This window comes from Alexandromys fortis, unplaced genomic scaffold, assembly GCF_014885135.2.
Source record: "Alexandromys fortis isolate MF-2015 unplaced genomic scaffold, M_Fortis_MF-2015_v1.1 scaffold_9, whole genome shotgun sequence".
Lineage (NCBI taxonomy): Eukaryota > Metazoa > Chordata > Mammalia > Rodentia > Cricetidae > Alexandromys > Alexandromys fortis.
Window position 1 is genome coordinate 6266621 of NW_026067892.1, and position 26807 is coordinate 6293427.

A 26807-nucleotide genomic window follows, 5' to 3' on the forward strand; every position below is an offset into this window, starting at 1 on the left:
TATACATAATAAATAAATAAATTAAAAAAAATTTCTCTTTTGATGGACATTTAGGTTGATTAAATGATTTAGCTGTTATGAATAGTATTTCAGTAAAAACTAAAGTACAAGTATCTCTTGAATATGTTGATCAGAGGCCTTTGGGTAAATACCCAGAAGTGGTTTATCTGGGTCGCATGATAGTTCTATTTTTAGATTTTTTTCTTTTTTGAGAAATCTCCATACTGATTTACATACTGAATAGTTTATATTCCCAATAGCAGTAAATAGGGATTTCTTTTATCCCACATCCTCAACATATGTTATTTGTCAAAACTGATTTGATTTTTTTTTTGGTTCCTGAATTTTAGCATTATTATTGTGATTTTTCACCTTTCCCCCTTCTTTTTTGAGACAGATTCTCACTCTATAGCTCAGGATGACCTGGAACTCACTGTCGTTCAGGCACCTCAGACTTCCAGTGATCCTCCCTCCTCTGCCTTCCAAGTGCTGAGGTTACAGGCATGTGTCACCATACCTGTTTGTAGCCCTCATTATTAAGTGTTCCCAGAAGCTGGTCTGTGGCTTGCGCACCTAGTACACCGTGGATCCTCTAGATGGAGACTTATTAGGGTGTGGACTACCCTCCTGGCAAGGAGGCAAATACACTTTTTGAGCTGTTAGTACGCTTTGGTTTTCCCAGGTTTTTGGATTAAAACCAGTGTTTGATGTGCTTCTTAGTCGATTAGGTTGTAGTTAATAGAAAAGCTACCGCAAACTGAGTTTAAGCAACAATTTGCTCCTGAAATTTTCCTTTGTAATTCATCATAGACAGTTCTGTTGATATGTTTAGCTCACTGTGAGGAGTTGCTTCCCAACTTCCCTGTCCTCATAGACATTCCACAGAAAGCTCTATTTCAGTCAGAAGTCACTGTAAGCATGTGTCTACAGCCCCTGCCCTCTTCCAGAAAGCTTGGATTTCTTTTATTAGGCTGACTTTCTGATTTGTGAGCTGATGTGGAAAGAAAAGCTCAAATTAGTTTGTTTTATGTGTGTTTTCACTTCCAAACTTTGAAAAGAAAATGTAAGATTCCTTCCTGTGCACTGTTGGCTTCCTGGTTGTGCAGTCTGCACTGAGAAGCTGGCGTCAGCGAAATGGCAGCTTGACTGGCCAGTGGCCCCAGGAAACAAGCCTGAAGTCGTTACTGCTTATCCTGTGATGGAATTCTGGTTTCCTTGTTTCCAGCAAGTTGGAAAGCAGCACACACCAAGGCAAAGAACTTGGTGTTTTCCAGGCCTCAGGCAGGTTCCAGAGAGGGCTGGGTGCGGTGCCTGTAAGGACCTGCTGGTGGCAACCTTGGCAGGATTTGCTCACTTTCTCTCTTGTTTGTTCACTTATTCCTCCTGGCAGTTGAACCAAATAACTGCTTCTGACAGAACATTTTAATTCTTGAGGGATTATATTCTTTATGATGGCAGTTTGAGGAAGAATCCTAACATCTTTAAGCACAAAGCAATCCCTTTGGAGGCTCTAGTATTTAAAGAGCTGTTGGTATTTAGTGTTTTTGGTTGCTGTCACTGTCAAGATTAATTTTGTCTTGACTAGGTCATTGTTGTTGTTTCTCCTTGTTTAAGAAAACAATAGTAAATCAAACCTCACGGACAGTGTTGTGAAAAGAAAGATTCCCAGGCTGCTTCCTCGAGTCACTCAGACTGCCTCTCCCAGTCTCTGTTCTTACAGGTCCATGAGCATCTGCCTTCTTCCTCTCATATGCACCTCCCTCTGTGTTTGTCCCTTGAGAGTACGTGCTCTGTGAGTGTGTGCTTAAGTCATCAGGATGCCTAACTGTGTCTCATATTCTTGCTGAGACAATGACCCTGTGTCTGGGGCTCTGTCTGTTTTTGCTTTCCCATCTTTAAGTTTCCCATCAGCAGTGAATTGAAACAATTACCTGTCTTACCAGAGAAGCATCACACACACACAGGAAAGTGCATGGGCCTTAGCTTGCAATTTAGTGAAGTGCTGCAAAGCAAACTTATTTACCTCCACCCAGGCCAAGTCCAGACCACCACCCCCCTCCGCCCAAATAAAAAACCTTCAAAAGACTGTTGCTGACCCTGCCAGGGCACATCAGACTTTTTTTTTTTTTCAAGACAGGGTTTCTCTGTGGTTTTGGAGCCTGTCCTGGAACTAGCTCTTGTAGACCAGACTGGTCTCGAACTCACAGAGATCCACTTGCCTCTGCACATCAGACTCTTTACCTGTATAGGTTTTATTTTGGTGTGCATGTACGCCTCTGTGTGTGTGTGTGTGTGTGTGTGTGTGTGTGTATGCGCGCGCGCATGCGTGTGCATGTGCACGTGTCTGCTTGCACAGAGATAGACATTAGCTGCCTTCCTTTATCACTTCCACCTTATTTTTTGAGGCAGGGGTGTCTTCCTGTATGTGAAGTTTGCTTATTCAACTAAAGTGGATCCAGGGATTCTTCTGTCTTCTCTTTAGTGCAGGGATTGCAAGTAGCATTGTGCTTGGTTCTTTATGTGTGTTCTTGGTGGTCAAACACACATTGTCATGCTTGCACGGCAAGCATTTTAGCATATGAACCATCTTTGTAGTCCTGTCCCTGTCTGTTTTTAACTTTTCTACAAAGCTTATTTTTTTTTTTAGAGTAGTTTTATTTTCACTGAAAAAACTTAAACAGAATGTACAGAGAATCCCTGTCCTCATGTCTTTTCCTGTTGCTGTGATCAAATCCCTGACAAGAACCAACTTAAAGAGGGAAAGGTTTATTTTGGTTTATAGTTCAAGAGGATACAGTCCATCATGATCAGTAGGGAGGTGACTGTTACACTGCATCCCCAACAGGAAGAAGAGAAATAACAGAGTGGGTCTGGACTACAAAACCTGCTCCCGTGACCCACTTCTTCCAGTGAGACCCCACTTCCTAAAGGTACCACAGCCTTCCACACAGCACTTCCAGCTCTAGACCAAGTGTTCAAACTTGTTAGCCTATAGAAGACATTTCACATCCAAAATATAAGTCTCTATGTACCCCTGTACCCAACATGTGGAGTCTCCTCCACTGTCTACATTCCATTAGAAGGTACATAGATGTCATATTATGATATCTATTATAATGTATCATGTATAATAGTCATATGTGTCATGTTATTGTAGTCAGTATCTATCTATCTATACACCCCCCCATACACACTTCTCAGTTCATTACTCCCTCCTTTTTTTTTTTCTTCATTACTCCCTCCTTATTGCAGGCCGTAGAAACTAGTTTTCCTTCCCTAGGGTGAGTCATCCGACTCATCTTCCCTGGCCTTTAGAGGCTATCGAAAATACATTCTGGTGTGCTTTTGTACTCTGCAGGTCATGAGGCAGGGGAATCCTAACCTATTCCCTGAAGTAAAGTCATGTCTGTGCTAGGAAGGCTCCAGAAAACCTCAAGGATAGAGTTGGGAATGTATGAAGGATTCTAGAGGTGGTTTCTGGAGTTGGTGGGGGAACTCTAGAGCATTCCTTATTGACTGCATCTCTTCATGTCGACCCTTACAAGCCAGCCATGTAATTAAGTCTTCCCTGTGTTCTGTGGGCCTTCCAAGCAGTTGGTGAACTACACTGATACATCATCACCTACATTTACAGCAAGTCCTCTCTTGGTAGTAGACACTCTGTAGGCTAGACAATGCTTGACAACACGTAACCATCTTTATTGTGTCATGGGGAATAGTTCTACTGCCCTAAAAAATCTCTGTGTTTGTTTCTTCTGCTCAGTACTGAGGGGTGAGGCACATCTGTGTTCCTGCTTTCCCCGCAGCTCATTCATGCTGCTGTGTGATTCTTTCTGTTTGACTACAGATAGCCTTTATTCACTCATCCTTTGTGTATGGATACTTAGTTTCTGCTCTGGGCAGGTAGGCCTCACAGAGTAAGTGACCATGAGATATGTTGCTTAAACATGTTTGATAGTGAAAGAGCCTACAATTAATAATTACCCCAGTATGACTTGTGTGATTCAAGAGTTGACCAGGAGTCCTAGTCAAGTTAGGTCATGATCCCAAGTTAAGGTCCCAAAGGTCAAGAGTGTCCTCAGGGGGTCAGAGAATGCACTGTGAGTTGTGGACCATGTGTGGGTAATGTAACCAGGAGGTACACGTGTAGCCCTGTGATTGTGGGAAGAAGGCCCCAGTTGGAGGAGGGTACCTGTATGTTTCATTCTGCTTTGGAATCTATGTTCTTTCCTTGGATGTCTCTCTAGGGTTATTTGAGGAAGAAATATGTTAGTAAATTTAAAATACTTTGTAAAATGCTAATTTTTACCTTTATCTGTAAGTTTGCTTTTGAAAAGGTGCTGAAGAAGTGTCTGGGAGCTTTTTGTTAGGAATGACTATCAAGTTGCCTGGCAGCTGAGCCTAATGGAGGCTCTAGACTACTACCCTGTGTCCCTGGGGTTCCCCAGTATGGGTCCCCATTTGAGGAGCTCTCATGCAGAGTTAGCCCAGCTTCAGCATTCTGATCCTTTCCCCCAGCAAGTGGAAAGGTCAGTTACATCTTGGCTACTGCCTACATTTCTCAGATTTCAGCTTAGAAGTTGGCTTCTACTGTGTAAGTAATCTCCTGTCATGAATGCCACATAGAAAGCTAACACTCAGCTGATTTAAAGTATTCTTAGTACTTGCTAAAACTGTTCCTTCCTTCAAGGAACACTATGTGATCAGGCATGTCTGTGGCCTAAAGTCTGTGCAATAGCACATGGGCACTGGGGCAGTGGGGCAGCAGTCTGTCTCCCAGGCAGGTTTCATGTTTGCAAAATATGCACAGGAGTTGAGGCTTGCGCTCAGTGTGGTTTGGTTTTGTTCTATCTTATGTATATGGTCATTTTGTCTGTATGCAAGTCTGTGTACCACTTGTGTGCCCAGGGAGCCCAGAAGAGGGTATCAGATATCTTGGGACTGGAGTTACAGATGGTTTTGAGTTACCATGTGGGTGCTGGGAACTGAAACCTGGGGCACATATTGAGGTCCACTGGAAGAACAACTAGAGCTCTTAACTGCTGAGCCATCTCTCTGAGAGTTCTAGTATGATTTTTAAGGCGTGGCTGTACTAAAGCAAATGGTAAAACTATTCAACTTCAACTAACTGGTTGATCAGGAATATATCTAAGCTTTGTGCTTAGCAGTCTGTTGTTGTTAGTAGTGTTGAAGTTGCCCTGTCCTCAGGGATAGCTGGTATTTATTGAGCATTTGCTCTGAATAGGGGTTATACACACCTCCACATGGGTCATCTATCCACACCATGTAGCTCTTGTGGTAGGCGCCACTGCTATTCTCTCCCGCAAGAGGAAGGCTCCAGGAGCTTTGGATTAAAATATGGGCCCAAGGCCAGCAAGCTGTGGAGCTGAGTTCTCAAACAGGACAGCTTCCAGTTCTGGGCATGAGGATCATTCTGTCCTGTGTGGAGACCAGTGTGCTAGCTGTAGGGAGAGTGAGTTAGTGTGATTTTACTCAGATCAACAGAGGCAAAAAAAAAAACAAACAAACAAAAAAAAAAACCAAAAAACAAAAAGCCCACACCAGTGTGCTGTTCTGGGGGCACATTTCCCAAGCTCACTTATCTCCTCACAAGCTGGCCTTGTGGGCCCCTTGCCTTATAAAGGCCCAGGAAATCTTAGAATGACCAAATGTCTAATGAAAAGCTGTGCTGTGTGACTTTTCCTGGGGAGACGTGAACAAAAGTCTACTCACTGCAGATAAGGCACTGATGACACACCAAAAGAAAAAAAAGATTTCAACCAAGTCTAGTCTGGTGAACAAGTGCATTTATCGAGGTTACTCACAGGAGTGTGGGTGAGGGGTACTTGCAGGAGTCCAGATGACTCAAAGGCAGCTGTATCACCATAAAGCCCACCGGAGACCCAGTGTTCCTAGACCTCTGTGGGTAACTTGTAGACAACTCCAATGGAAATCTTCTTTCCCTGGCAGTAGTTTGCTCTTTGCATAGCCTTGGGGACAGGGCCTTGACACTTAAAACTCTCTGAGCTTCCTAAATCTCCTTGGGTTCCTAACTTATTAAGCCCCACCTCCACCCAGGCAATGTTTTGTTTAGAAATAGCTACACAACACAGTGTTTGAATAGTCTACTGCTTCATCTCAGAGGTGTACAAACAGGGAGTTTGAGGTATTTGTGCTCATCTCTTGGGATTACTTCAGCCCTAGTGAAGGTCCAAGGGCCTGTCCTATATTTAGGTTTCCAGCCACATGGGGACAGCAGAGTCCTGAACTTTGGTGGATTCCTCTTGGCACTGGATGGTCACAGTAACTAGCAGTATTGTTGCCTCTAGCTGACTGAGTCCACCAAACTCATCCCCTCCAGACAGCCTGGAGTAAGAAGCCCGGTTAGAACTCACCATCTGGTTATAGATAATGTCTTGTGCCCTATGTTGTGAGCAAACCAGAGTCAAGCTCCTGACTTCCTTTGATATGCATTCCCCGCTCCCTACTTTGCACTTTGGCTTTTGAATTTTACATGTTTGCTATGTAAATTTTGTAATCTAGATGTCTTTTAAATTTTTTATTAATTATGTACCAATGATTTTTCAGTTATTTTTAGAAGTTATTTGCTTTTTTACTTTCATCTGTAACGTGTGGAGCCTTCACCTGCTGTAAAATCCAGTAGAGTGGGCCTGCATCTCTGTTCCATACTGTGTGATTGTGTAGTTGTGAGCCTAATTGCCTCTGCAAGGTTAAATATTAGAGACAGCTATTTACCATTTAAAAGGGGGTTGTTATTTCTTCTTTCAAGGCTAGAAGCTAGAGATATTCATTTGTATATTAATGGTGTTTTTTTTTTTTGTCATCCTCTTTACCTAAAGAACTGTTGAAGAGTGTTATCCTTGAGCAGAACAGCTGTCATTGTCCATCAGATCAGCTGTGCCAGCCCTGCTTGCAAGAGGTCATCTCCATTGGGCTTGTGATTGTGGGTGTTCCTTCAGAGATGGAGGGGGCAGGGGAGAGCTATTAGACCTTCACTAGAGAGTCCTGATGCTCCTTGTAGCGGTTTGTACGCAGTTCTGCCCTAATTGTACATAGCCTCAGGGGCTTAGGAAGTGGTAGAGTATTTAGTCTGGGGGAGATTAACCTTAGACTCCTTGTCCAGTGGTTCTGGGGAAACATCATCCATGCTGGATGGGAGCTTTTCAGTAAGGAAACTTTGGGATCACCCATGCTCTTTGTAAGCAACAAACTCAATGATTCCCCAGGTTGAAATTTGCTGGGATTGTTCTTTATTGGTCACTGGGACCTAAAAAGGGGGAGTAAACATTGTTAACATCTTCCCAGGGAAGGGATTCTTGCAATAGAACTAGATACTGCATTTTTAATAGGTGGAAACAAAGCTCTTGTATGAGGTTGGGTCATGCAGGACTAAAATTATAAGTGCTTTGGGGGATGCCAATTATAATGCCATCAACGACTAGGGTGTGCTTTGGGAGGTATGACGCTTGCCTAGCAGAAATGGGGCTCTATTTTATTCCACCTCATGAAAGGAGGTAGTGGAGAAGGATATCCACTGCATCTGTCACTGTCCCCAGGAGAAAAGTTGTCAGGATCATCTGTTTATTTGAGCTTTTGTGTTATCCTATTGAGGCCTCTTTTAGCTCAGTTGTGCTTGGCCCAGGGTGAGGTGTGAGACACAGAATGGTTATCAAAGATCAACCTGAAACAGTGGGTCCAAGTTCATTGTCTCTTATTAATAAAAATTAAAGACAGCTGTTCTGTGTATATGCAGAACAGGAGCAAGCTTTTTTAAATTTTATAGAAAAGTGAGAAACTGAGGAAAATTAGTACTTTAAAGAAAAATAAGAAAAACTGAGAGTAGGAGATACCTTTAAGAGAGGAAAAAATGCTTAACTTGTCTGTGGTATTTATGGGAATATAGCAGAAACCGGACGTAGGCTCAGGTGACTACTGTGACATCATTTCTCTCTGGGCTATCATGGACCAAGCCAGTGGGAGATGATTCTGCTGTTCACATGCTGCCTACCCAGTCAGGAATGGTTGACAACCCCTGTCCTCCTCTGACGTGTTTTTGTTAGTTTGTTGCTCATCTTGACTCCTAGCTGTTAGTCAGTGTTAACCATCCTCTTACCCTGCAGGGATCTCAAGTGCTGTTGATTGCACTAAGCTTTCTTAGTTCTCACATCTATGTGAACAGCTTACAACTCTGTCATGGCAGAAGACTTATTCTGTCATAATCACCAAGCTCTAGCTACAGTCTTTCTTGATTCATACTTAGCTTTTTATCTGAAGGTGAGGTGGTCTGGGGTGGTCTTCTAGGTCCGTCTGCTACGGTTAGCTACATTAGAGCCAAGGCTGTAAGAAGGGATAGTATAGTAATGCCTTACAGTTGTTCTTTTGCTGCCAACGGCTCTGAGCCCCACCCTTTGTCTAATCTCCCTAGTTTGGTTATTTTATACCCAGCTACAAGCCCCCGTATTCTTCCTGTTTCATTCTCTGCTGTTTTAACCCTCTGTCTTCCTTTGAACTCCAGCCTCTGCTGTCACTGCAGCTAGCGTTTGTAAACAACTTAGTTGTTACCATAGGCCCTTTCCCTTCACAGCCCACAGAGTGCTCTCTTTTGCCTCACAGTCAATCAGGATTGTTCCTGAGATTGACTTTGCCCCAGGCCTTTGATCTCTGGCCAGCCTGGGAAGGGCCTGCCAGGGCTGCTCAGAGGGGCTTTGAGTTCCCCATCCTCTACATCTCTGTTTGCCCCCACTACTGAGGAAAAAAAAATCCTGCATTTCCGAGTTTAAGATATTTTCCCTGTTGCATCCATTTGCTTTGTATATCATGATGTGTTCTGTAGAAAGTTCCCCCTTCTTCATAGGGCGTCATATTTTACCTTTTTCTTGTACAGTGAAAAATCCCATTTGAAAAGTTCTGATTTCAAATGTAGTTCCACACAGCAACCTCTCAGTCAGCGGCTGACATATATGTATGACTGCAGAATCTAAGATTACATGAGAGCTGGAAAACCTCCACTGCCTGCTTACATGGTAGTTGTAGTAATGCTGTAATGTACTTGTTGCTGAAGTGTGTGGTGGTGTGAGTGTATACAGATCTCTTCTTATTCTGCCATTGCCTAAAAGTACAGCACGGATGGTTAGGCATCATTGACTGTGGCTTTAGTTTGTGTATTTGTTTAACTATATTTCATTGTTATTTCAGAGTGTATTCCGTCATCCATAAGAAAATTTACTAGAAAATAGTACACCATCATGTGTCAACAGCAGCCTCATTCTACCGCATCTGATTACATCATTTCTTCTTATGCTTGATGGAGCCTCATTTTGTTCACCACAGCTCTCAGATGGCAGTGGTGTGCACCTTTAAATCCCAGCACTCTGGAGGCAGAAACAGGTGGATCTCTGAGTTCAAGGCTAACCTGCACTACAGAGCAAGTTCCAGGACAGCCAGAGCTACACAGAGACTGTCTCAAAACAAAAACCAAAAAGCCAGTGTGATGCAGATATAGGCAGATACCCTGGGGCTCCCTGGCCAGACAGCCTAGCCTAATCAATGAGCTCCAGGTCAATGAGAGACCCTGTCTCAAAAAAAACCAAGTTTGATGGTGTCTGAGGAATAACACCCAGGGTTGATCCCTGGCCTCTTTATGCAAGTACCCCAACATACATTTACACACACAGAAAATATCATTCTGTCCTCCCCATGCGCAGCGGTACACAGTGTGGTTTGTATTCTCTATTAAGTCTTGCTCATGGTCACTGTGGTTATTTTCTCTGTGGTTAGATCCTGTAGGCAGTTGTCAGTCTCCCAGCTCTCCACTGTTATGAACTATGGTTTTAGATTTATATTGGCAAAGTCTGAAACACTTGTAATCTGTTTGTCATCTATATTTAGGGTCTCTGTGCTTTTTCTACAGAATTTTTAATCTAAAAATTGTACTGTAAAAAAAGCAACATTTACAACATTATTACAACATAAATATATTTGCTTTAGGACCAAATAGAGTGAAGTGTAATTCTGAAGCACAGAACCCTTGCCAATCAAGAAGGTTCACATGGAAACTCTGTCTTGTAGGTTTTCGTGCTGCTTCTGGCAGCTCCCGTTGCCATGGCTTCTCTATCTTATGATGTCTGTTTCTTGGGTTCTATTTTTGTTTTGCTGGAGCCCCTCCTTAATCAGCTGCTTTGTGGAATCATGACTGACAGGCTTCTTGAGTTCTTACCCGGTGTTCAAACATGTAATTATTATGTTCTAACAGTTGATTGATCCTCTGACTGGGTCTGGAATTCAGGGTTTGTATCACTTTCCCTCTGAATTGAACTTAGCACTCTTTGTCATTTCCAGTGTCTGATGTTGCAGATGAGAAATTGGATATCAGGCTTGTTCTATTGCAGGGGAATCTCTTCCCATCCTTGCACGTTGACATTTTGATTTCTTCTCACCCCCACCACCCAACCGACTTTTTTTTTTTTTTTTAAGATACTGGTTGGTTAGATCTGCCTTGGGAATCCTTACACTTTCTAATTCTTAGGTTTCTGCACCTACCTCACGTCTGACTGCTTGAGAAGATTCCTTTCCCTTGGTGGTCTCGTGCTGCAGTTTGCTCTGTCAGATCACCTGCCTCTGTCTGCTCATGCTTTCGGGACTTGGGCAAGTTTTCTTGCTTGTCATTAAGTTCGTTTTGTAATTGTCAGTTCTACTGTAGCTCACATAGTGGCATAAAGGACCCTTTCTGACATTGTGACCCTCCAGTGGGCTGAACGGGAAGGAGACAGAAACTTCATCACCACTTGAATCAGAAGCTATTAAATCACTTCTGGACAATGCAGGGTTCCATACCTCAGCCCCTTCTACAGGGGACAGTCTTGCTTTCCAATGGAAACATAGCTCAGCATTGTTGAGGGATTGGGAAGAAACTAGATGAAGCCAGTTCCAGGGAACTCATCAGTAGCTTGTGTGCAAGAGATGGTGTGTCTTTATGTGTCATTTCTCATTGCATAAGTACACTCCATAAATTGAATATGGCTGGGTGGTTTTGTTGTCTGGATCATCACAAGTAGAATTCCCTGTTATCTTAGTCAGCACAATTCCCAGCAGATAAGATGTCACAACCTTAACAAGTTGCAGAAATTATAAACATCTGTTTTATAGGGAAAAAAATAGAAGAGGCCTTCCACATGAAGTTATTGAATAATTATGGTTCCGAAGCACTGTAAAACAACTTGTGCAAACCTAATATGGAAACGATTATACAAAGGCAAGTCTGTGGTTATAAAAGCTAGGTATGCTGGGTGACAGTGGCACATGCCTTTAATCCAAGCACTTGGGATTGGCAGAGGCAGGTGGATCTCTGTGAGTTCGAGACCAGTCTGGTCTACAAAGTGAGTTCCAGGTCAGCCAGCACTGTTACACATAGAAAAAACAAAACAGGGGGCTGGAGAGATGGCTCAGCGGTTAAGAGCATTGCCTGCTCTTCCAAAGGTCCTGAGTTCAATTCACAGCAACCACATGGTGGCTCACAACCATCTGTAATGAGGTCTGGTGCTTTCTTCTGGCCTGCAGGCATACAGACAGACAGAACATTGCATACATAATAAAAATAATAAATAAATATATTATAAAAAAACAACAAAACAAAACAAAAACTAGGTATAGTAGTGGATGTCTAGATAAATCAAATGTGGCTTTGATAAGCAGACATTCTTTGCATGAGCGTCACAGCTTTGCAAGAGAGCCTTACTTCTTGTAATGAATTAGACTTGTGTAAAGTCCCGTTATAGGTTACCCTTGGCAAACTTCAATTGTGTTAAGAGAGAGGGCATGATGTTTCACTGTGTGCACTACAGGGGACTGGGTTTGGGGTGTGTTTGGTGCCCTTGGGCTCACTTTGTGTCATACTGTATGTCAGTGTGTAGGTCTTGAGCTTTGTGGTATGGAACTTTTGAGTTCATTTCTTTCTTTTTTTATATAGATTGGAGGTGTGGAGGTGTATGGTACTCAGGGCCTTGTGAATGCTGAAGCTGTCACTGATGCTCTGTCACTGAGCTGCATTCCTGCCATTTAAGCCAGGTTCAATTTTACTAGATGAGCATACCTGGGCACACAGTGCAGCACTCTGTGACTACAGTTTTCACAGCTTCTGGAAGCTCCATGGTGAACTACCTTTTAACCAAGAATACCTGCTCCTGCTAGACGAGAATAACAGCAATCCTGAGGTCTCCCAGGAACCAAAGTCAGATGTCTCGCTCCTGCCTCCCCTCAGCTTGGTTAGTAATGACTTAATGTCTCCTAGGACTGCCCCCAGGTGCTCTGCTGTGCCTTTCAACCTTGTTGTCCCCTCCAGAGGAGGGATATGAGGAAGTTGTGTATACTTAGCCTTCATTTTTATTAACAAAAGCATTGTCTTCATTCTAGCAGCTTTGTTATTTATTTTCTGTTCTTTTCTCCTTCTTCCTCTTTCTCTTTCTTCCTTGTCAGATTTATTGTATGTTAGAAAGTTATGTCAACACCAATTTGAAATTTTAAGGACCCTTGAAGAATACTTGAGTAGAAATGTCATGCTAACATACCTCTTCAATTTATTTCTGAATGTTAAAGCTAACTGTATGTTCCTGGTGGGCATGCATCCAGCTTGCTTTATGTTCTGTCTCTTATGTATTACTAGATTTAAATTTCTGGGGACTCTTGTGTTTACATTTATAAGAGACACTGACTACTGATTAGTGGTGTCTGCAGCAGGGTTACACTGGCCTCATGAAGACTGGGACATGGTCCCACCTGCTAGAACGGCTTATGTGAGACCTTTTCCCCCACTTGTTGATGTCTCCACACATGGCTTCTCTCTTTTTCAGTCTTCTATACTGTGTCTTCTCACTAGGACCATATTACTTCTGAAATGTCTCCCCTAAGGCTTTCTTTGGTGGCAAATTGTCCCAGCAGCAGCAGTTTGTCTGAAACACCTTTATTTGTCCTCATTGTGAAAAGATTCTGGCTACACATGGTTAGAATCTCATGCCTCACCCCCACCTCCATGTGTCTTTGTGACTTTTACTGCTTTGTCTCATTTCTCTGTTCCTGGTCAAGGTTTGTAGTTATTTGTGTTTTCTTTGTCTTCTAGAATTTGAATTGGAGTCACCAAGAAAGTACTGTCAGAAGGTGGCAGCACCTTTAGGAAGTGGGGCCTGACAGCCATGTCTTAGGTCACACGGGAGGGGATTATAGAAGGCACATTCTTTCCTTGCCCTCTATTAGTATCCTTACTGTGAGGTGAGTGGTGTTTCTCTGCCATGTACTCGCTGGTGATAATGCTGCCTCATCAAGGATGTGTTGCTTCATGCCGGTCAGCCAGGAACTGGAGCCTCCAAAGCAGAGCCTCAGGTGTTGTTATAGTAACGAAAAGCTAAGATAGTAGGCACATATTCTGTTACACTTAGGCCCCAGTGTCTTGTGTTTCCTGTATACTTCCACACTGCACTCTAGATCATACCTCCTGTTCTTCCTCTGTTTCCTTTTTTTCTTTAGGTCTGTTATGCTGTTAACCTATCTATTAATTTTTTAATTATAGTCACTGCATTTTTTTTTTATTTCTGGAATTTTTTCCCCTCCCTCAAGTCCATTTGGCCATCCTGTTTTCCTATTTTCACCTGTTTCTATGAACTGTTCCTTGAATGTCTTGCTGCTGCTGTTCTCCCTCATACCTTGTTTTCCTAGTACAGGCGGTTCTCTTTTGGCAATGTCTTGTGCTAATCGCGATGGCTTCAGATGATGATGAGGTTTTCCAGAGAGGCTGTGCTTTTTCTTCTGCCAAGTGTCAGTGTACCCTTGAAGTTTGGCAATGTAGGCGCAGCAGAATGCTTCTTAGGCACCTAGTCACATGTAGCCTCTGATCTTTGGGGTTATAGTGATTTTTGTATACTAGGGACACCTGCTTTGCTTTCATCAGGGATGCTTGTTGAACGTCCCAGCATAACTGAGCCTGGCTTACTTTGACCCTGAGCCTGACCTCTGTCTCTGATATACTTACTCAGCCAGGTTTTGACAGGTGCTGTAGGTAGACACAGCAGCAGTATCCTATTTGCCCTTCCGTATCACAGCAACTCTGGAGGAGTGCTGCTGTTACTGTTTTATAGAGGGATCTTAGGTGCTTGGCTGGAGTTGGACTCTGTAGCTGGGTTGGTGGGATGGTGGTTTCAGTGCTTGGTTTACCTCATGGAAGCACAGTCCTCACCATGAGTCCTTCTGTAAACTTTTCTCTGACCCTCTCTGCCCTATCTTGTCTGTGGTTAAAGACTTTAGTGCATCCTGAAGGAGCAAGATGCAGATCTGAGAATTCCTTTCAGTAGTAATGTAATGATAGGGCTTTCCTGAATAGGCAGCTGCCCTTCATGGTTAGATGTTAGATACAGTGTTGCACATGTAAAATGTCATTTGTTATATTGATTTATCACATACTTCAAAAGTATAACATTACTTATATAAACAGATTACATTTTCTATGATTTTAATTAACAGGATTGGTTGGTAGGCCTGAGTCTTGTTAGAGAAGTTGGTGGAACATCAAGGTATTTGGAGGTCAAGTTGTGAGAATATAGGCAGGAAGTTGCAGTTTGTGGAGGTGAAGTTGTGGTGTGTGGAGATGAAGTTACAGTGTGTGGAGGTGAGGTTGTGGTGTGTGGAGATGAAGTTGCAGTGTGTGGACGTGAGGTTGTGGTGTATGGAGGTTGTGGTGTGTGGAGGTGAAGTTGTGTATGGAGGTGAAGTTGTGGTGTATGGAGGTGAAGTTGTGTATGGAGGTGAAGTTGTGGTGTGTAGAGGTGAAGTTGTGTGTGGAGGTGAAGCTGTGGTTTGAGGATATGAAGTTGTATTTGGAGATGAAGCTGGTATGCAGATGAAGTGATGTTTTGGGTATGAGGAGGTGAAGTTGGTGGGAAGGTAAAGTAAAGTTGGTGTGTGTGTGGAGGTGGTTACATGTAGGTGAAGTTGTAGGTGTGTAGAAGTAAAGCTGGTAGTTGTTCTTATTTTATTGTTTTGATACCCACCTGTCCAAGACTGGCTTATTGGCCTTTCTGACCACCATTAGGATTTCTGACCACCTTTCTTCCTATTCTACTTGACTTAGACCAGGTCTCAGATTTTGTTTTATTCTTTCTGTTCTAGAAAACTCCTTGAATTTGCAGTTCTACTTGTTTAATTCTTCTTTTACACTCCCCCTCTCGTGTATGTTTCTTCATTGGCATTCTTAGTTGTGGTATCATCGTCATCATCATCATCGTCATCGTGTGTGATGGGAGGTGCATATGTGTGCTGTGACATGCATGTGGCAGTCAGAGGACAACTTTGTAGAGTCCTTTCTCTCCAACCACTTTTATGTGGGCTCCAGGGGTCAAACTCAGGTCTCCATCTCTCTGGGCCTTATTTTGTTCTTTTAAACAATCTATTCCAAGTTTCCTCAGGGAAAGAGTGAATTGACAGGTCCATTCAACAGAGTTGTGTCTGCTGGCGTGTCACACAGTGTTGTCTGAAGAAACAGTGGGGTGTATCCTTGCTTTTGTTTCTAATTTCTTCATATTTCTGTGTCATGTAAGAGAAAGCGAACAAACTAAAGGGAGAGATTGGTGGTTGTAATCAGGGAGGCTGGAAATTGCCTAGCCTGTCTCTGTGCGCTGAATCCCTGAGAAAGTCAGGGTGTAATTCAGTTTGAGTTGGGAAGACTGAGATCAGGGAGCATCAGTGTGAGTGCTAGTGCTAGGCCCAGAGATGTCGTAGGTCAACCAGGGAGGGAGGTAGAAGGGGACAGAGTCCTCTTGCCTCTGTTTTGGTTCTGCCCAAACCTTCGCTGAGTCAGATTATGTTTAGCACATAGAAGACGGTCTACAGAGGTCCAAATGCCAACATCTGTGAAAACCCGCACAGATACATGCAGTAGCAGTGTGTCATCTGGGGGCCCTGGGGTCACTCTAAGAAGAAAAGTTCATTTGACTGGACACTGCCTCAAGAGGGTATGTGAGGTACTGTTGTTGCAGCAGGAGTCTCTGTTACTCCTTGTCTGCATGTGCTCTGCCCTGGCTTCAGTCCTCTTGCCTTTGTTAGTCTGTCAGCTATAACTGGGTAAAAGTACCTTCACTTTCAAGTTATAAAAATAATTCCCTAAAAGCAAGAAAAAGCCATAGTGAAAATGATGTGGCTGATCATCCTGTTTAGTGACAAAGAAAATCTCAGCCCCTGCAACCCTTCATTAACTATGTAGAAAATCCTCAAGGCCCACCCAACAAGATGATATTTGTTCCTTCCCAGTGCCCAAACAAACCAAGTCTGCCAGGATGTGAGCACCTGACCATGGCAGAGGCCCTCCTCCCCCAACAACTGTCCTGTGCCCAGGGGTGGACAGTTCTCCCAGGAGGGTGGACCTGAGGAGGAAGGTGCCAGCCAGCATCTCTCTCACTCACCACCTCCACTCTGTTCTCAGCATGAGGCCAGCACCCACGCTGGCTTGCTGGCTTGCTATTTGCTTCTTGGGCTCTGTCTCTCTGTGTTTTTCTGTATATCTCTTTCCATGTCTGTCTTTCCTCTGGTATCTAGATCTAGAAATACAGAGCTCATTCATGGTATTAGGATTATTAGATTCCTCTTGAACTGATCGTAAGCAGTTAGATGGTGGAAACTCCATTTGTTTAATGAGTTCTTTTAATATTTGCAACAGGCTTTAACTTCACATGGAGCATTAGATCACTGAAAACTTGAAATAGCATTTTCTCTAAAGTCACAAAAGTATTTCCGAAAATGTTCACTAATACACTTAAAAATTGCAAGATGAGGACAGGGCCTGTAGTTCAGTTGTTAACGTGCTTGCCCAATATGCATGAAGCTCTGTGATTGACTCCCACATAACCACATACCACATAAACCAGACTCAGTGCACGCACTTCTAATCTCAGTTCTCAAAATATGGGGGCAAAAGGATCAGAAATTTAACGTCATTTGTGGCTGCATACTAAGTTTGAGGCCCGTGTGGGTTGTATGAGATTCAGTGTGTGTGTGTGTGTGTGTGTGTGTGTGTGTGTGTGTGTGTGGTGGAGGGGGGTTGTTAAAAAATTCCATGGAGGCAGAATTGACAAAAAAAAAAAACTTTGAACATATTTAAAAGTGAACAGTATTATCACAGTTGAGTTCCTGAGAAGATGGTGATACTTCCATATCTGCCCCAGCCTTTGCTGACCCTTGCTTGTCCCTGCCAGGCAGCCAGACTGTGTGAGCCATATAGTGCCTCTGCATTTCCCTGGAGGCTTGTGTAGGTGGAGCTTTGTATGTGCTGTGAGCCCTTAAATTTCTATAGTCTGTTCTTAGGATGTTATAAAGAAAATAGGTCATTACTTGCTAAGAACATAAAATTTGTTTAATGGAATCAGTAAAACAAATGACAAAGTTTTCTTCCTTTGGTGTGTTCAGTAAAATACAGAGAATCAAGGAAAAACCACCTGATGCTTGGAGTCTGAATGGCCATGCCAGTGTCATTAGAAGGATGCTGCCTTAATTGGGTTTTCAGAGCTGAGATAAACCAGATTTCTTGACTATGGTACAAACTTAGACTCCAACTAAAATTTAGTCTCTGTCAGAGAAAAAAATGGATTAAATTAAAACCCAAATTGGCATGAACTGTTAGAATACACTTTGGTCCTGTTTCAGAACATCCTTTGGTGGAATAGTGAGCTAAGTTGCTAGTGCCTCTCTATGAAGGATTGTTATTCTTAAGTTTTACCGTATGCAGGGCCTTTGTGCTGGGTCTGTCTGCTGGTGTGGAGGTGCTATCCTTATTGAGATGCACGTGGTCATGGACTGTAGTTCACTGACCTCCTACTTTAAAGTAATCCACGAAGCTTCTAAGATTTCTCTTCCCTTTTGATTTTATCACATTGCTTATTGAAAAATCTCACCTCTTCTTTTTGGAACCACAGTCCCAGGAGTGGTTGCCAACTTCGGGTTTGCTTTTCTGCTGGGGGCTGGTCATTGAGTTCTCTGAGAGACTCTCCTGTTGCCAGTTCATACTTCCAGCTTCCACCTCACACCCTTCAGGCACATTTCTTGCAGCTAACTGGGCTGGGTCCTTCTACCTTACCCCTTCTCTTACAGTGCCTGGACAGTCCCATGTCAGCTGAGGTAGTATCTCTGTGTCCCTTCTGTCTCCCTGGGTGACAACCCCTCTTCTCTGGGTCTGCGGACCCTCAGTCCTTCCTTAGAACTGCCAGTTCTCAGGACCATGCTAGAATTCCACATGAAGCTGATCTCATGGTAGGGAGGTTGCTTCTTGGTCACGTGTCCTTCCAGGCCCTGGTGATTTTATCTTTGTTGCTTATCAGGTGAGCTTGTTGTGCCTAGACCTGGGTGGGATAACAGCCCTTTGGAAACACTGTGGCTCTGCTTTTAACCCCATGCTTGTGTAATGGTGTTGGTTTCATGGCTTTACAAGGTAGAAAATGAGAGTATTTAGTGTTTGGCAGAGCAAAGTCCTTCCTCCCATAGTCTGATTAAATTATAATGATAAATATCACTTTAAGAGGAAATGCAATTGTTTCATTTAATCAATACAATTATTACGGGCACAGAAAATCAAAGTGCTGAGTGATAAATTCATGCTAATACAATTTGTACTGTACTGCTGTTGGTATTAGCCTTCCCTGTATGAGTGTGTAAGCTGTTGAAGATGCCTTCCAGCTTGATGAGCCTGGAGACGCTTGTCAGCTTCTGAGACTTGGAACAGCCACCAAGAGGAGCTCCAGTAATGGAGGAGATACTAGCTCCTGGATTGTCAGTCAGTGCGGCTGTCTCTTCCTCCACCCTGAGGGTTGCCTGTTCTTTCAGTCACACATGTGCCCGTGCAGGCACAAGAGTTACAACTCTTCCTAGTGTGTGTGTATGTGTGTGTCTGCCTGCCATACTTAGTTCTCGACTTCCTTCCTCCTCGGTGTCTCTTCTCCTTTCTGAGGAATATAGATAGAGTCTCCAGCTGCCTTCACGCTGGCTCACAGTCCTCATCCCTGACCGGTGAGTGAGGTCCTCTATTCTTTTTTGTGCTACAGGCGGTCATCTGGAGGTAATACCCAACCAGTGGCCATTAGCTAGCCCTAAAGCAGCTGCAGGTAATGCTCTGTAAACCAGTTGTAATTGGAGACATTTTTCTAATACATTTTTCTTATATGATTTCTATACAGAAGAAACTAGTACAAAAGAATAATTTTAACTGCATGACCATGTACCCATCACCAGCTTAAACTAGATGGACATTGGTACTCAGTGTGCTCCATGCTGTTCTTTGATGGCACCTTCCCTCACACACTGGTAGATACTGTCTACACTACACTTTGAAATTCTTTCTTGACTTTTATCCTTGATTTTCCACCTAAGCATGCACCTGTGGAGGGTATGGTTGGACTTGCTGGGAGGAAACTTCAGGCAGTGGCAGCATCATGCTTCTCCTATGTGGTTAACTTGGCAGATAGCTCGCTTTTGTGCTCTCTCACATGTGTGCAGCCGCAGCTTAACCCACCTTGTTGGGTTGGATTTGTTCACCTCGTATTTGAGCTTGGACCTCTGTGTACATGGGACTGACTAGTCTTTTCATTATCTTGACAGATATGTTAAACTTCCTGGAGTAGCCGTCTAGGTATGGAGAGTTTGTTGTAGGCTAAATTTTGTTTTCTGATGCTTTCACACATATAGTCTAATCAGGTATTCTGTTTCTTCTGAAGTCTTTGTAAGCCTGTAATTTTCTTGGCATTTGTTAATTTTACTTAACTTTTAAAAGTTTTGGAGGTGAAACTCATGCTCTATGTTTAGTGTTGCCATAGTCTGAAGTAATAGTTTTATTTGATTGCACTGGGTGTTTGACAGTGCATCTCAGAGCAGTGTGACAGTGCACATAAAACAGCACCGTGTTTATGATCATCAGGACTGGCATCTTGTGCCCTAGCGTGGTGAGGTGATGAAGTAGCTGTTCTGGGCACACAGCCCAGATGCCTTTGTGCTGGGTTGGAAGGCTCTGTGACCCGCAGTCCTGGGTTAGTAAAGCAACTCTGAGGACGCCGTTGATTTTGGAGGTACGAGTGTAGGCCTGTGGGAGACTTGTAGGCAGACTGTTTCAGGGGACCTACAACAGTGCCCTGGTGGCGGGCAGCTCTTGTGAGAGTTAGGAACTGAGCTGCACAACACACACTTCATTTTTGCTCCTAGCAAGCATCTACTTAGAAGCCTAGTCGCCTCCGAACATAGCTCCCCAGGTATCTAGGATGGGCTCTGCAGGGGAAGGGTCCTGAGTCTATTATGTGGTGAAGTACTAGTTGAAAACACATTGAGGAGAACTGGGCTATAGATACCGTTTTGCAGTTAGTCTCTAGGAGCCTCCAGGTGGCCAGCAAGGCAGAGATGAGGGCTGGGCATATGCGTTCTTGTATCTGTACTCTCACACACATGTATTTGCATGCATAATGAATGTGCTTTATTTTTCAAAGAGAACATATTTTACCTGAGGTCTCCTTTCTTTCTAACCCTGGGGTTCTGTTAGGGTGTTCTGTTGGGCCAACAAGATTTAAGTGTGGGTGTAACATGTGCACCGACTTGTAGTGGTCAAGTGACTGGTTACTGTGGATCCACTTTAAAAATTCATAAGACCAGGTGGGCGGTGGTGGCACACGCCTCTAATCCTAGTACTTTGGAGGCAGAGGCAGGCGAATCTCTGTGAGTTTGAGGCTGGCCTTGTCTACAAGAGCTAGTTCCAGGACAGGCACCAAAGCTACAGAGAAACCTTGTTTCGAAAAAGCAAAAACAAACAAACAAAAAAAAAAGAAAGAAAGAAAGAAAAAATTCATAAGACCATGTGTACAATGGAATAAGCTTACGTATAGGAAGAAGACTTTTAGAATTCAGAGTATTGAATCAATGGCACATGCCTGTAAGTAATCTCAGCTCTGGGGAGGTGTGGATGCAAGATCTCAAGTTCAAGGCCAGCCTACAAATAAGAATATTGTTAGAGTTCATTTCTAAATTGGTGAAAAGCCTTTAACCTTGAGTTAAAGTACTGAGTAATTGAATCTTTTATTACAGATCGAGGTTTGTCAAACTGGACATGGAGAACTCGAGGTGTGGCTAAAGACATCAGCCCAGAGCATCACACTTGCTATTTCAGTGCTGAGCTGTGATCTCACTTTGCTTGTCCTGAAGGAGTTTTGCCTCAGGATTTGAACCAAAATAAAAACTAAACAAATTTCAAGGTAAGTAAAAGCCTTTTAAAATCTCATAAAGTCTGACAGAAGATGACTTTTGTGCTAGCTGCGGTGGCAGAGGCCTGAATTCCAAGCCCTCAAGAGGCTGAGGCAGGAAGATTAAGAGTTCAGGGTCAGCCTGGGATACTTACAAAGCCCCTGCCTTTAAGAAAAGAAAATGAAAGCTTTAATTAAGTCCCCTGGATTGCCTTTGAAAGGCATTTCACTGAATAATTCCCGGCACAGATTGTTACTCTGGGTTCACTCTGGTCGTTCTGTGGCCATAGTCATCCTTAGACCTCACATCCCGCCAGCCGTCCTTGGGGCTGACTCTGATTTCATCACTGTTGATAAAGTCAGTGCTTTGTGCCTGGTACTAAGCAAGGTCCTATGAAGGCCTTTTACCATTTCTTACTGTTTTCTTGGATTTTTTTTCAGTGTTTCGTTTTTATGACTGTCAGCTAAGTTAGCATCTGTTTCTTTTGGGGTGCTGAAGCCCCCAAGATGCTAGTCTGAAGAGTAACTCAGTTATGGCCACATTCAAGGAGGTGAGGGTTAGACGTTTTTTCTTGGTGTGGAGGTAAGGAAAGATGGGAGGACTGTGTAGGCAGAGGGTTCTCTGTGCCTGTAGCCCCAGCATGTTCGTGGCTTCACTGCTTCCTCATCTATAGACTCTGCACCTGTGCAGCAGCTCCAGTGTGAGTCATCCACTGACCAGTCCTGCATGGCCGACTGAAGAGCCTTGGGTTGCAGTTAGGGTCAAGGGAGTAGGTGAGTTACAGAGGGTGTCCATGTGAGCAGAACAGTTCACAGCCCCTGGAGATCACCACATTTAAGGGAACAGCAGGGGACGCTCTTCCACTGGGCTTTGAATTTGTGCCAAAAAAAAAAAAAAAGTCTCATTCATTATTTCTGTGCCCACAAATGTTCTAGAACTGAGAACTTTAAAGGAGATTCTGTTTTATTTACATCTGATGTTGTTCATTGGCGGGGCAGCCAGGGGGGTGGGGTAGTCAGGAAGTGGAAAGAACAAAATCACAGTTACCTTCATTGATGTGCCTGGGAGTAGAGTTTTATTTTTGCTGATGACTGATCTTTTAGCTCCATTAGCAATGTGAAGTCAGTTTCTCTGTAACCAAAGTTTCCCGAGAGACACGGAGCATCCCGGGAGCTGAAGTGAGTCTGAAGAGACCTAAAGGTTCATGCCGCCTCTCTGAGCTCAACTAATGACTACCTATTTTTAAGATGCCATAGAAATAAAGCATTGCTTTAATTCTGTCATGTATGTGAAACAGCAAGATTCCTATATAATGTAAACATGCTTTAGAGGAATGAGTTATTTATATCCATTTTACAAATAAATTGTTTTTAAAGAGATACAAGAAAATCAGGTCACAAGGCGCTAGGTAAAGCATGTGTTTGAGCAAGCAAAGCTAAAGACTGGAATAATAAAGTATCGGCATTGTGGAGTGTGTCTCCTCCTACTGGCTCTTTGTGAATAAATGCTAGCCGCAGCGTAGAAGTTGTGTATTGCTTTTAATTTGGGTGATGTGAGCTAATTTTGGCAGCAGCTTGGTGTTTTTGTTTTTTTCTTCAGGTTTGAAGAAAATAACACATAAGCTTTTGGCTGAAGGAGTCTTTCTCTCTTGCTCACAAGTCTACTTCATAACAGGTACTCTCCTCAGACAGGCATGGCACTGTGCTGGGGGTTTTACATCTAGCGCTGGCAGGCTGGCTGTGCTGTCTTGGTAAGAAGTGGAGTATAGCTTGAGGATTACTGCTGGCAGAGGTACTGGGGTCCCTGCCAAGGTGGTGCAATCGTGTGTTCTTTCCATAGGGGTTACATTGCTAAAAAAAAAAAAAAAAAAAAAAACCCCACATGATAAAGATATACAAACATCATTATGCTTGTGTGTAAATCACAAGTAGGTCTTCACATAGCTCACTTTAGACAACTTTTGGTGTGTGTCTTAGTCAGGCTTCTTTAGAGGAACAGAACGGCCTTGTCACCCTTTCTATGGAAATGCTACTGTGGTCCCAGTGGCCGGGCCCTGCTGTCTATCACGCTATATCCCCGGTGATACATAGACAGGCTCAGTAGTCTATGACTGTGATCTCAAAATGGGCAGCCACCCTCTGTTTGAAACGTGTTGTCCTGAACGCCCTTTCCTTAGAGGGCCTGAGCTGAGAAAATGGCACACTCCCTGAATGCAGGGAAGAAATACAGAGTTGCTACATTAGAGTACACTGTTGGCTTTTGGTAGTTGTCCCTGTATGAGTCACAGTGCTAGTAAGATCCTTTCTATACTTTGTATTCATTCATTTATTTACCAAGTGTGCCTGCCCTGTGGATGGGCCTAACTGCAGGGAGAGGTAGGGAGGACCATGGGACCTGCCTGGAAGCAGAGAACCCTGGGCTACCACAGTAGGCCTGCTGTGCAGAGGTCTGAGAGCATGGTGTGGCCTCTGATTGGGTTCCAGTGCTGCCTAGGAGGAGGCATGTAGAGAACAGGTCACCCTGGATCCTGTCCTTGAATCCTTTTGACAGCTGGCTGTTGTGATGTTTTTACTCTTTACTCTTTTGGCTTTTGGGGGGGCTGCCACCCAGTTCCCAAAAAAATCAGACCCGGAGGCTTATTCTGTCTATCTTATTTTCACTCTTACTCCCTGAGTGCTCTGACCCCTGATGTCCCCCCCCCCCGTCATCTCACACATCTCCTATTTATCCTCTCTGCCTGCCAGCCCTGTCTCTCCTTTCTCCTGCCTCGCTATTGGCCATTCAGCTCTTTATTAGGACCATCAGGTGATTTAGACAGGCACAGTAACACAGCTTCACAGAGTTAAACAAATGCAGTGTAAGCAAAAGCAACACACCTTAAAATAATATTCCCAAACAGTTACAAGGCTACTCTGTGCTGAAGAGGAAGGGGTGCAGCCTTGGCCCTATCTGTAGCTGGGCAGGGTAGTTGTAGTTTTGGAATGATTGAGTCAGTGATCTGAGACTGTTTTCATTTTTAAAGTTTTTCAGTTGTCGGAGTAAAACATGTTTTAAAGAACACTAAGTTTTTAAGTGGTTGGATTCCTAGTCTGTCTCTTAGGGCTCTTAAGTTTTCAGAACTGTCCATGAAAGTGTAGTAAGGATGTCAAGATCCATCTTCTGGTGTAGCTGGGCAGTAGCTGAGCAGTAGCTGGGCAGTAGCTGGACAGTAGCTGGGCTGTAGCTGGGCAGTAGCTGGGCTGTAGCTGGGCAGTAGCTGGGCAGTAGCTGGGCAGTAGCTGGGCAGTAGTTGGGCTGTAGCTGGGCAGTAGCTGGGCTGTAGCTGGGCAGTAGCTGGGCAGTAGTTGGCCCTTGGAAGCTGGCTGTTGTTTCCTCTTCACTAAATAGCTGCAGAATCCTCGGGTCTGGAAGTAAAGGGGTCTGCAGATCGGGAGAGTCTGGACGTACTGATTGGTTCCAGCAGGGTCCCACAGACCGGGGCTGTGTAGATCCATCAGTGTACCTTTACCACATTGCTGTATGACCCTGAAAAACTTTCTCACAAGAAACATCTGGCAAAACTTGGAATACTGAAGGCCCTGGATGCCTCCTTCACCCACAACAGCCATGGCGAGGAGCTGCCCACCATGGCGAGGGAGCTGCACCCCCTTCCTTGGGTTCTAGCCTGAAGCAAATATTATGTGTCTTTCTGTGACTCGCTAGAGTTCTCAGGCCTTTGTGACTAGTGATGGTCAAGGTCCATTGACTACACAGAGAGAGTAACTGTAAAAAGGACAAGGTCAGGGCCAGGTGCCTCTCTGCTCTCAAGTATGTGTGCCCCCTGGTGATCTTAAGCAGAGATGTGAGCCAAAGGACAAAGTTGGCAAGGATTTGCCAGCAACATGAAGTGAACCCAGTGTGGGAATGGAATAGGTATTTAACTGACAGGTTGCAGGAGGTGGGCACCCTAGGTAGGAGCAGGGTGAGACAGAAAGGGCACCAGACAATGTAGAAGCCAGACAGCATGGGGTTGGGCAGGGCCTGTGTAAGTGCCCAAGGTAGGGAACAAGTCTAAGGAGAGATTTGGAAAGATTTTTGTTTTTGTTTTTGTTTTCTGAGACAGGGTTTCTCTGTGGCTTTGGAGCCTGTCCTGGAACTAGCTCTTGTAGACCAGGCTGGCATGGAACTCATAGAGATCCACCTGCCTCTACCTAAGATTTTTGACCTATTCAAAAAAAAAAAAAAAAGTTCAGTTTCTCTCACACTACCACCAAGGGAGAGACACCTTCCTCTTGTCCTCTGAAGTCAACCTACACATCCCAGACAGTATCCCGGTTCATCCTGGCCTTAGCACACCCTCTGAAGGAAATGTCCGTAATATCCAGTTCTCTCAGATCAAGTACCAAGTGTCAGCTCCAAACAGCACCCGCTGGGTGTCGTCTGGCCCATCTCAGAGCTACGCTCGAGTGTGGTCTCTTCTGGACAGCAGGTGGTGCTGTAGGATCACTGCAGAGAGCAGTGCGCTGAGCAAAGCTGTTGTCAATGCCAGGGGCTTAGCAAGTAGACTAAGTTACACTCCCTTTTAACATGAAAAGTGTAAGCTTGCTTCCCCAAAGAAGGGAGCGTGTGTTGCTGCTGCTTATTGTTTCAGCAGTTGTGCTCTACTAAAGAGTAAACTAGAGCAAGTGTGCTTTTGCTGTAGTAACGTGGGACCTGAGTCCCAAGGTTGGCGTGCTGCTTGTGACAGCACCTCAGCCAGTGCAGGACCTCAGCAGCTGCTGGGCTTACATCTGCCAGGCCCCAGACAGCTTGAGAGCCTCTGAAGCTAAGACATACACTCTCAGGTTAGCCCAGGATTTGTCCCACGGCTGCTTTCAGTAGTTGACAGATGAAGATTCAGGGAAGTAAATAAGTGAGCACTTGTGTATAAGCCTGGCCCATTGGAGGTGAAGCAGCCTTTGGTTGGGGTACTAGCTCTAGCTTGTGCTATAACCATGGTGATGCATGTACCTGTGTAGATTGTAGACTGCACAACTCCTTAAACAAGCATGGCATGAATGGCTGTAAAGCAGTTGATGGGTGTCTGGTTCTCCTTATACAATCATTCTAAAGCCTCCTTACTGAGATTTGGTGAGATTTAAGTGAGCATGTATAGGGTACATGTATAGGTACTTGTAGTATGAATGGGTGCCATAGAGGCACTCACAGTAGCATGTTTTCTGAGGAACTCCCTGCTCTAGCCCTACCTCGCCTAGTACCCCGACCCCATCCTGCACTGCCCAGCCCTTGGTCATCTAAGCCAGTCTGCTGATAATCTAGTGTACCTCTGTAGGAGAGTTCCAACCCCTTGTCTACAGTGTTGGCTTTCCTCTTGATTTCCAGACTCAGACCCTGCTAGCTGTGTGCTCCTGTGGATCTGCAAACACCCAGATCCTGCTCCTTTGCCCTATGGTCTCCCTCTGTGTTCTCCTTTGCACTTTTCATGGATTCCACACTAGTATCCAGGAAGCTGTTGGCTGTGCTTCTGAGCATCATGGGTTGCTTGCTTCCTGCATCTTAAACTG

The 26807-nt window shown here is 44.1% G+C and overlaps 1 protein-coding gene across 5 annotated transcripts in view; it reads left to right on the forward strand.

Annotated features, from left to right (window-relative positions):
* The window catches only part of Adarb1 (adenosine deaminase RNA specific B1), a 128274-nt gene that overhangs the window by 43837 nt on the left and 57630 nt on the right, over positions 1–26807 (forward strand). For 3 of the 5 annotated variants that reach the window (XM_050140964.1, XM_050140933.1, XM_050140943.1), the window contains exon 2: positions 21109–21275. The gene's annotated coding sequence lies outside the window, so the exon portion shown is untranslated. Of the gene's footprint in view, positions 1–21108; positions 21276–22863; positions 22939–26807 lie in introns of all 5 variants that reach the window. The other 2 variants (XM_050140950.1, XM_050140956.1) reach the window with 1 other exon arrangement.